The sequence below is a fragment of the Canis lupus genome, chromosome 36 (assembly GCF_048164855.1).
Source record: "Canis lupus baileyi chromosome 36, mCanLup2.hap1, whole genome shotgun sequence".
NCBI classification, from domain to species: Eukaryota; Metazoa; Chordata; class Mammalia; order Carnivora; family Canidae; genus Canis; species Canis lupus.
In genome coordinates, this window is record NC_132873.1 from 28,839,305 (window position 1) to 28,850,524 (window position 11,220).

Genomic DNA, 11,220 nt, shown 5'->3' on the forward strand with positions numbered 1-11,220 from the left:
CTGCCCACGCGGCTATGGATCCTCCCTACCAGCCTCCTGGTCCTGCCACAGACTGGGAAGTCCTGGGCCTGTCCCTGCGATTATATCACCGCAAGTCCATCACATTCAGCCCGGGTTGGCGCCAGGGCTCTTGAGACCCTAACACTGGGGAAGGCATATGCATTCAAAACGTTCCTGCTAGCACAAAGGAGTTTCAAACTAGAGTCATGTTGAGCACTTGGTCCAGGCTCTTCCAAAAGAGGGTTCCTGGCTCCCACTGACACTGGGTTGACACCCATCACAGCCTGTGTCTATGCGTTCCCTTCTCTTACCTTCCCAACTCGCTGCTCTGACCTCTCCCACACGGAGGGTGGGGGGGGCTCCTAAGAACAAATGGCCTCATTCTGGTGAAGCATGTACATGACCCGGGAGTGCCAGGGAGTTGCTTCCACCATGGGCCCCGCACTCTGCCTTTGCAGCCTTGAAAGAACTTTACTGGAAGCTCTGGCAGAAAGTTAAATTGAATAAAGATCAAAGTTGATAAAATTCCTGGTAAACCCACAGATGGTCCACTTTAAAGGCAACAGTCCTATTCACTTCTGATTAAAATGGAAATTGTAAAGAACCTCCTTGGAACAAAGTTGAATGTTGGGACCAGATTAAGAGAGAAGTTCATTACCCTTAAGTGAAAAATGCACAAAGCCATCATTCAGAGGCAGTAATGGAATAGTGATGGTAAAGAGATAATTAAAAGGACAACTTAAATTTAGCTGAACAATTTTGGAGATCCTCAGGGCACTGAGAATAGAACAAAGTCTCCCCCAAATACTTACTATCCTGGCTGCTGAGATGATCAGATCGGTGTCACATCTTCTACGTCGATCCAGTTGCCTTTGAGTATTATAGCACAGATACTAGAAATGAGTTTAGCCCATGGCCTCTTGTCTGCTTTTCTGTTTGGGGGGAAGGCATTTACTTCATTGCCTCAGCTCCTATATTTATCCTGGCGGGGAGGATAGCCTGTTTCACATGGCTAATCACGGGGAGGCATGCCTTTGCATATTCACTCTTCTTCCCCCACCTCCATTACTGCCACCCATTTCCCAGCTCCAGAAGCAATCAACATGTGGAATCTTTCCACCATTACTAAAAAAAAAATAAAAATAAAAATAAATTTGCTGCTAATTACACAGAAATCAGCGACAACATTAATTAGACTCTAGATCGGCGCTGTCCCTTTCCTTCCATTTCGATAGTGCATGGAGCCTCATTAACGGCAGACTCAGGAAAAGTAAAAATGATACCATACTAAACTCCAAAGGTTAGCAGCAGATTGTTCTGCAAACCTTGGTAGGTCCTGTTGTTTAGTAAAGAGTATGAGAACCTCAAAGAATGACTGGAAGTTTGTGAACCAACTATGGACCCAGCCCTCCTGTACTCCCTGCATTTCCGAGATAAGAAATATTAACTTGGGTGGAGCGATACCTGTATTTATATGGATACACACTGTATGGACACAGACAGAACATTTCCCACTCATAAAGATCAGGGCCAGTTGAGCCTATATGGTGTCAAGTGATAGGTTTAGGTTTAGATGTTATGGTCAAAGTTCATCTTAACCAAGCAACCAGGCCCCTCAAATCTCCAAATGCTAATCCCAATTGCTGACGACTCGATGACCTGGAGTAGATCAATTATCGTCATCCTAACTCTATTTTCTTCTAACAGTCACCACCAAATTCCTCTAGGGATATTGAAAAATTATTAACAAGAAGCACTTTGGCTTCCCCAGAGGGAAAGGAATTCAGATGAAAACAAAATATTCTAATTCTTGATCATTGAGATTTCTGAAGGCTTGGCAGGTGTAATTCACTAGTCACCAGTGAACAAACTGAAGGGTGAGAATTGAGTGCAATGCATCATATTGGACACAGTTAACCAGAAAGTTCACTTGAGGATGAAACAAGAAGACACTCAAGCTTTAAAGTGCCCCATAAGAATCAGGCAGTAATTATAAAATAGGATTCATGGAGAGCACTTTTAAATCACAGTGAAGAGCTAATTTCTGGAACCACTGGTTAAGTTATTGCTTCTGACTATTGCCATGGCTGCAACCCCCCTTACGGAGCCAGAAAAGAAACTAATTTTAGCTACAGCTTCTTTAACCTCTTACCTTTCCTAGGAAAGAATTTTCTTCGGAGAATCCACAAGTTGGATCTTCTGGTAATAAACACTTTAGAAAATAGAAAGAAAAATCTCAGCTGAGAAACTTTTCACAAGCTAACTCCAGAGGCGTTATTAAAAACAAGTGCAAAGGAATGCCATGCTGGCCACAGCTGTAGCTGTCTGCTCTGAAGAGTAGGAAAATGGCAGAAAGAGGGTTTGTATGGAAATGTTCTGAGAGTGATCACCCGCTTGCCTCTAAGTGGCCTAAAACCCTAGGGAGCATTGATGTGGCTCTCCTGAGGGCTCATCACACACACATCTGGGGATCCACAAAAAAAGGCATTGCCCATCTGGATTCATGATGCTGCTATTTCTGTGGGGAAGCTTCTTCATTATTCAGGAATACACTAAGTGATTTAAACTTAACTCCAGTGCATGGGAGCAAGCAACTTACAGTTAGCCCCACGCAGATGATTGTTTTTTATTTTATACTACCCAGAGCCATTTACAGACTCATGCAATCTCTATCAAAATCTCAGTGACACTTTTCACAGAGCTAGAAAGAATAATTCTAAAATTTGTATGGAGCCACCAAAGATCCCAAGCCGCTGAAGCAATCTTGAGAAAGAGGAACAAAGCTGGAGATATTGCACGCCCAGATTTCAAACTGTACTACAAAGCCATAGTGATCAAAACCATCTGGTATTGGCATAAAATAGACACACAGATCAATGGAACAGAACTAAGGCCCAGAAATAAAAGCACACATATTTGGACAATTAATTTATGTCAAAGGAGCCAAGAACATACAATAGAGAAAGTCTCTTCAATAAATGGTGCTGGAAAAACTTGAGAGTTACGCGCAAAAGAATGAAACTAGACCCCTGCCTTATACCACACACAACAGTTAACTAAAAATAGATTAAAGACCTGAATGTTAGACCTGAAATCGTAAAATTTCAAAAAGAAAATGTCGGCGGTAAGTTCCATGACATTGGTCTTAGCATTATGTTTGTAGACCTGACTCCAAAGGGAAACAAAAGCGAAAATAAGCAAATGGGACTCTATCAAACTTAAAAGCTTTTGCACAGCAAGGGAAACTATCATCGAAACAAAAAGGCAACCTGTTGAATCAGAGAAGATATTTGCAAATCCTCTATCCAATAAGGGGTTAATATCCAAAAAATATAAATAAGTCAGGCCACTCAGCAATAAAAAAAAACTAACGACCCAATTATTTATTTATTTATTTATTTATTTAAGATTTTATTTATTTATTCATGAGAGACACAGAGAGGCAGAGACACAGGCAGAGGGAGAAGCAGGCTCCACGCAGGGAGCCCGATGTGGGACTCGATCCTGGGTCTCCAGGGTCACGGCCTGGGCTGAAGGCGGCGCTAAACCGCTGAGCCGCCCAGGCTGCCCAGGACCCAATTTTTTAAATGAACAGAGGACCTGAATAGATTGGTGGGAATGCAAATTGGTACAGTCACTATGGAAAACAAGGAGATTCTGGAAAAAATTAAGAGTAAATCTACCAAAAAAAAAAAAAAAGAGTAAATCTACCAAATAAATGAATAAGTAATTTTCCTGAAAGAAAGAAAAAGAAAGAAAGAAAGAAAGAAAGAGAAAGAAAGAAAAAAAGAAAGAAAAGAAAAGAAAAGAAAAGAAAAGAAAAGAAAAGAAAAGAAAAGAAAGAAGAAAAGAAAAGGAAAGGAAAGGAAAGGAAAGGAAAGGAAAGGAAAGGAAAGGAAAGGAAAGGAAAGGAAAGGAAAGGAAGAAAGAAAGAAAAGAAAAGAAAGAAAAGAAAGAAAAGAAAAGAAAAGAAAAGAAAAGAAAAGAAAAGAAAAGAAAGAAAAGAAAAAAAGAAAAGAAAAGAAAAGAAAAGAAAAGAAAAGAAAAGAAAAGAAAAGAAAAGAAAAGAAAAGAAAAGAAAAGAAGGAAGAAAACAAATCTACCGCATGACTTAGCTATTCCACTTCTGGGTATTTGTTCTAAGAAAATGAAAACAGTCATTTCAAAAGATATGCACAACTCCTATGTTTATTGCAGCAATGTTCACAGTAGGCAAGATATGGAAACAATATATGGAAACAATCTAATTGTCCATCGACGGATGGATGGATAAAGAGAATGTGGTGTGTGTATAACACACACACACACACACACACGTGCATTCATACACATAATGGAATAATAGCTATAAAGAAGAATGAAATATGAAGTCTTGCCATTTGCCACAACATGGACCTAGAGGGTGTTATGCTAAGTGAATAAATCAAAGAAAAATATCATATGGTTTCACTTGTATGTGGAACCCCCCCAAAATAAATTATAAAAACAAATGAACAAATAAAACAATAGAAAAACAAAGTCATAGGTGCAGAGAACAGAGCGGGTGAAGGGGGTCGACCGTGTGCTGCTGGCTGGTGAGCAGACCTCTGGTGGGTCACTCTGCGGTGCCCAGGGGTGTCTACTCACGGTACCGTGTACTTGTACGTGTATACACAGTGTGTGCGTGCCATTATATAGTGGCATGTACAAATTTTACTTCAATAAAAAAATAACCGGTATAGGGCAGCCCCAGTGGCCCAGCGGCTTAGCGGGGCCTTTGGCCTGCGGTGTGATCCTGGAGACCCAGGATCGAGTCCCACGTCGGGCTCCCGGTGCATGGAGCCTGCTTCTCCCTCTGCCTGTGTCTCTGCCTCTCTCTCTTTCTGTGTCTCTCATGAATAAATAAATAAAATCTTTAAAAACAATAACCGGTAAAATTACTATTATAATTTTTATTTAAAAGAAAAAATTAAGGCCCTCTACTATTGGCCTGAGGGCATCGAGAAAAAGTGATGAAGGAGAGCTAGCTTCTTGAATCTGAGCCTCAGAAACTCATCTTGGGGAGCACTGGGCTCAGGAGTCCTGGACAGACGGAGCCCCGGCCGAGCTGCCTAGACCAGCCCCGAGTGGGCGGGGAGGTGGCCGCGCTGCTCCACGTGGGCGACACGGTGCTCTTCGGGCTCCACTCCTTAGCTGCGATGGCCGCGGAGCTCGGATTGAGTAGCAGTGGCGACTGGCCTGGCATCTGCTGGGCCCGGGACGAGGATCGCTTTCCTGCTCACACCGACGCAAGCCTGGGGCACCCTGCGGGCCTCTCCCCCTGCCCCCTTCATGCTGAGTCCTGCCGCAGGGCCGCGACGGGCGAGCACGCAGGTTAGGGGAACTCCCGGACACCCGTGGGTGCAACCTGAAGGCAAACATAGAAGAAGGAAGAACAAGGCTCTGTGAGTTCAGGAGAAGACGGGAGGCGCTTTACCCCTCCCGAGAGGGCTCCGAGAGGGCCTCAGGAGAGGGGCCTGTGGGGCAGGCGAGACCCAGGAGGACGCTGCCATGGGGGGGAACGGAAGGAGGGCGCTTCCGAGGGAGGGAGCAGCATAAACTGAGGCAGAGACCTCACTCCTCTCAGGGAAGGAGCTAGATGCTGGGCGGGCGGGAGGAGGAGGCTGTGGCCCAGACAGGAAGGACCTTACCTGAGCTCTGGACCTCACCCTTAGGCAACGGGGGGGGGGGGGGGGGGGGGGGGGGGGGGAGGGGCACTGGAGTCTTTCCGGCCTGTTCCTGCTCCGGCTGCAGAGCTGCAGAGCTGCAGGTGCGCCGGGGGCGGAGGCCGAAGGAAAGGGAGGCCCAAGGGGATGCCCAGGCTTCTGCAGGTGGTCGGGGCTGGAAGCCTGTTCTTGCCATGGAGCAGGGAGAGGCTACCGAGGGGGAGGAGACGGGGTGGCCGGCCGGGCCGAGTCTTCACTGCTGTCATGTGGAGCCTCCAGGGGAGAAGGTACGGGGGGGCCTTGCAAGTGGGGGCCTGGAGCCCAGGTGGTCAGGAGGCCGCGACTGTGCGCCAGGGCTGAGGCTAGGAAGCGTCAGACGACGGTCCCAGCAGGCCGTGAAGCTTCTCCTCATGCGTCCCTGGGTCTTATCATGGTAGCAGAAATGCTACCCCGAACCAGGGAAGGGGGGGGATCTGTGACTAGAGCAGATGTAGGGACAGGCAGGCGGGTGGAGCCGCGAGGGCTGAGGCCCAGCAAGGGCACCGGGACCAGAAGGGCTGAGGGGAGTGGAAATGCTGGCACCCTGGAGCTCGGGGGGGCCATCCGGGGCCTGCCGCGTTCCTAGCGCAGGTAGAGACCAAGGTGGAAGCTGGCAGGGGGATGGCTACAGGGAGGATGAGACGAAGAGCAACGGGAGAAGACTCAGGCCTCGCCTCTGGGGGACCCAGGCTGCAGCAAGGCGGCGAGAGGCGGGGAGGTTGGGGGACGGGCCTCGGTGGGCGGATGGTTGGCCTTAAAGGATGAAGGAGACCGGGGTGGTTTGCGGGGGGCGGCAAAGGCCCCGCTGGACGGAAGAGGCCAGAGGTAGAGGCCAGTGCGCCAGGCGAGGATGAGCTAAAGAGAGGGGCTGGCGGGACTCTGGGGAGTGCTGCTCCCCTCAGTCCTCTGTGGCGGGAGGGGACCGGACAGCAGGAGCAAGGAAGCTCTCCTCAAAAATCAGCCTCCAGGTTTAGGATTACTTCTTGATTTCATACCACGAACTTCTCCGGAAGTGCCTGATTGGAAAATCTCCCACGGCGCTGGCTCCGATGGACACAGAGAAGCCCGAAGCCCGGGCTTGCGGCCCTACCTGGCACACGGGCCAAACTTGCGGCTCCTCCTTCCGGATTTTTATTTCGGTCTATTTCAACCTTGCTTTAGCAACTGAAAATACCAGACAAAAAAAAAAAAAAAAGGAGCATAAAAGGAGAAGGCACTCCATCCCCCCACTAACCCACCTTCCAGGAAACAGCCCGGGCACCCGCAGCCGTCACAGGCGCTGGAGCCCCTGACCAAAACCCTTCACCTCCCGGCTCGGCAGGACCACTCAGGGGCCACGGACGTTGCCCACGACAAGGGGGTGCCAACTGTACAACTGACGTCACGGGCACTAAAAGCTAAATTGCTGCCTATCCCCCGTTTCACACGCGGGCCCCTTCCTGAGTGAGGTTCCCGCTACAGGAGCAAGAGCTCTGGCCTTGGGTCTCGCAGCTTCAGTTCTATGATGTCGTCCGACGGATGAGGGTTTACTCCAACCCTACTTGTAAGTGGCAACGCTTAGGATTTTAACTGTCTTTAAATGTCTTCCTCTACTTGTGTGACTAGGCTGCTTCTTTCCTCTCCGCACACTATCCTTCTTCCCTGGCAAGACCCCGGGCCTGCGGTCCTGGAGAACTGGAGATCGCCCAGATGAGCAAGAAAGGAAAGGGATGTATTTTTCCTAAACCACCTTCCCTCTTACTACTGTGCAGGTTTGATGAAACTCCTATGTACCCCCCCCCCCGCCCCGCCCCACATGCACCTTACAAACTTCTGCAAGTGGCAAGTGACAATGGCACAAACACACGTGCCCTCGACAGAGAGACCTGGGTGCAGTTCTCAAACAAGGCCTGGGCCTCAGAGCCCTTCGCAGGCCGCTCCCCACTCCACCTGTGGCCCTAATCCACGGCCCCCAGGGGACAGCTTTGAGCCCTAATTCGTTATCCTCCTGCTTCGACGCACTATCCTTCTGGGGAGAACAAGCCGGAGCATGCAGTTATTTATTTATTTATTTATTTATTTATTTATTTATTTATTTATTCTTAAGCCAGAGCATTTTAGATGGAAAACGTCGCTTCCCTGAGACAAAAGAAATCTCAAGAGTGGGTCCTTTTCCCTGATCTTTCTGGGTTGCCTATTGGGACAAGAAAACGTCTGGCTAATGTCGTGCAGCAGATGTCACCCCAATGGAAGAGGGTTTTCAGGCGTTTAACGGGGTCGAGGGCACCACCGTCCTTCAAGTCCTTCAGCGTTTTGCTCTGCCTCCATTTCACCAATCGCCCTCTTACAAAAAATTCACTTGAGACTCAGTTCTAACTCTGTGTCTCTCCTTGCAAACTCGTTCTTCATTTCTCTTCTAACACAGTTTTCTTTATACAATTAATATATGTTAATTGCTTAACATCCAGACGCAAACAGATCAAAGAGAGCAAAAATCCCACGAGTCAGAAATAATCATCATTCATGTTTTGAACGTTATAATCCTGCCGGTCTTTTTCTCTGCACTCAAATAAATAAATACCCATATACATGCATGTATATAGGATTTTGGATTCCTTTTTAAAATGGTATTTATATTTTTTTCTTTCCATTTGGCAAACAGATTGTAAATACTTCCGTATCATTTGATATTTTTTAATGAAAAATATTAGTTTCTAAATATAAATGCTCATTGCACAACAACGCAATCTAAAGCTGCATAAAGGGCAGCCCTGGTGGCGCAGCGGTTTAGTGCTGCCTTCAGCCCAGGGTGTGATCCTGGAGACCCGGGATCGAGTCTCACATCGGGCTCCCTGTGTGGAGCCTGCTTCTCCCTCTGCCTGTGTCCCTGCCTCTCTCTCTCTGTCTCTCATGAATAAATAAATAAAATCTTTAAAAAAATAAAAAATAAAGCTGCATAAAAGCACACACACACACACACACCCCTTTACGCTATGCATCTGAGGTGGTCAAAGTTAACACCTGATTTTTGCAACCATCCAGATCTTTTTCTACTTTATATGAACTTTCACACGCATATGTGGAGATGCTCGTCTGTTTTTACAAAATGGGCTCTCGCCCTACATATGTTCATGAAAGCAAGTTTTCTTTTTTTTTAAAAGATTTATTTATTTATTATTTATGATAGACACAGAGAGAGAGAGAGATGCAGAGACACAGGCAGAGGGAGAAGCAGGCTCCATGCCGGGATCCTGGGCCTCCAGGATCACGCCCTGGGCCAAAGGCAGGCGCCAAACAGCTGAGCCACCCAGGGATCCCCAAAAGCGAGTTTTCTCACACAATATATCACAGATATTCCTTTGAGTCAGTAAGTCAAGACCTAATTTCTTATTTTAAAGCGCTGCGTTCATATAACAGCATGGAGAGACCATAATTAGTCATCCCTTTTCATTCAATTATTCAACATTCACTTATTCCCAGACTTTTGCCTTATGTACATGCTTTACTTTCTGTAATATAGATTCCCATAAATTAAATTGCTGGTCAGAGGGTTGCACATTTCTAATCTGTAAGCATTTTACAAGTTTTCGTCAAATCCCTTTGCAAAGAGGTTGTGAAAACCCGCACCCTTGTCAGCCATGTAGGAACGGGCCTGTTCCCGCATCCTCATCAGCACTAAACGTTATGTCTCCTTTTCACTTTTCCACTCTGAGGGGTGAGGAATTGCATCTGGTTTTTACGTTCATTTGCATTTCCCTGACTACGAGTTCAGTCTTGCATTTTTTATGTGTGAATATTCCTCTAAAATATATGGTGATGGGCTTTGGATCTTAACATACTCACATACCGTTGCTTAGTGAATCAATCTCTTGCAGTCAAACATGAGAGTTGCATCCAGTCTCTCCCAGATTATATTGCAATGAAGATCCAGGTACATTTTTGTGTGTGTCCACCTCTTTGCTCAGGCTAAATGGTCTCACCCACTGTCTTTTTCTTTTTTTTTTTTTTAATTTTTATTTATTTATGATAGTCACAGAGAGAGAGAGAGAGAGAGGCAGAGACATAGGCAGAGGGAGAAACAGGCTCCATGCACCGGGAGCCCGATGTGGGATTCGATCCCGGGTCTCCAGGATCGCGCCCTGGGCCAAAGGCAGGCGCCAAACCGCTGCGCCACCCAGGGATCCCCTCACCCACTGTCTTGACTGGAGCTCAGGAGCCCAGCATGTCCAGTTCTGGCATCGCGTCTGAGAAAATATGCAGACATACACAAGCGGATGTACCTGGATCTTCATCGTAGTCGATGTTCCACCTTAAAGCTAGGTGCCTGACCCGAATGGTCAAAGGATGAAGATACAGGCTACTTCTCCTCCCTTGGATCACTTGAGCAGAAAGGGCTGCAAGTCTGCAAGGGGAGGTGGGTATGACGAGGATGTCTTCAGTTAAGCTGTGGATCCCCATCTCGGGGTGGAGGAAAGGGGATTCTGGTGACCCTCACCTGAAGCCTCATATCCTCTTCCTACACCAGGATCCAACCTCCCACAGGCCAGAGATGCAATCAACAAGCAGAAAGAGAAGAAGAGAAGAATGAGCCGAGGCGACTCAAACCCCATCCCAAAGATGGCCTTGCCGGGAGGAGGGGAGAAGTCTCAAGTGTGACTCGTAGCTCGGACTGTATATCCTTCATTTCCGAAGCAAGCCAGCCTCTGGGACCTTGGCCATAGGCCTATCTATTCCACACGAGTAGTAAGAAGAGTCAGGGGGCCAAGTTTTCAGTCAGTGACGGGGACGAGATGCCACCGCTGAAAACATGCTCAAGGGGGGATAGGAGAGGCAGATAGAAAACTTGTCACCTTTGCTCAATGCACAGGTTCCACATAACTAAGCACTGCCTTCCAGGACACTTGCCTCGATCTACTCCCCAGTGAGCAGTGTACGAGTTTGTTCCCCCCTGACCGAAAACCCTCGCCAGGTGCAGTTTGGCTTTCCCCCCAGACGTGAACGGTGCGAAGGGAACAGAGGCTGACACAGATTTGCTGCTTGGCAAGCGTACGTCTAACAGGACAGACGTTGGTTCACGGGAACGAGGCCCGTGGCAGGACCTCCCTTCTGGAGCTGACGCCTGAGAACCAGCCCTGGGAGCCCCACGGCCCAGCCCTCCAGAGGGGGTGCAGGGTCCTCCGGCCAGCCTGCCTCTCCTTAGCACCGCTTAACCCGAAACAAGCACACAGCAGGCTTGGAGGACCAAGGACATGAAATGGCCTCTGGGGCCCAAGAGCTGACATGTTCACAGACAAAGAGAACTGCGTCCTATTGCGAAGCGGCTAATCAGCGAGCATCTCGCTGAGAGGGAGCATTTGAACAAGGAGTTGAAAAATCCCTACCCCACCCGGCGCAGAAGGGGACGTGGGCCTCACGATGAGTGGCAACAACCTGGCAAGCAGCAAAGCCAGCAGGTCGGAGGGGCTGTGCAAAGGCCCTGGGGTGTGTGCACATTGCCGGCATCAGGGCAACCCCCGGT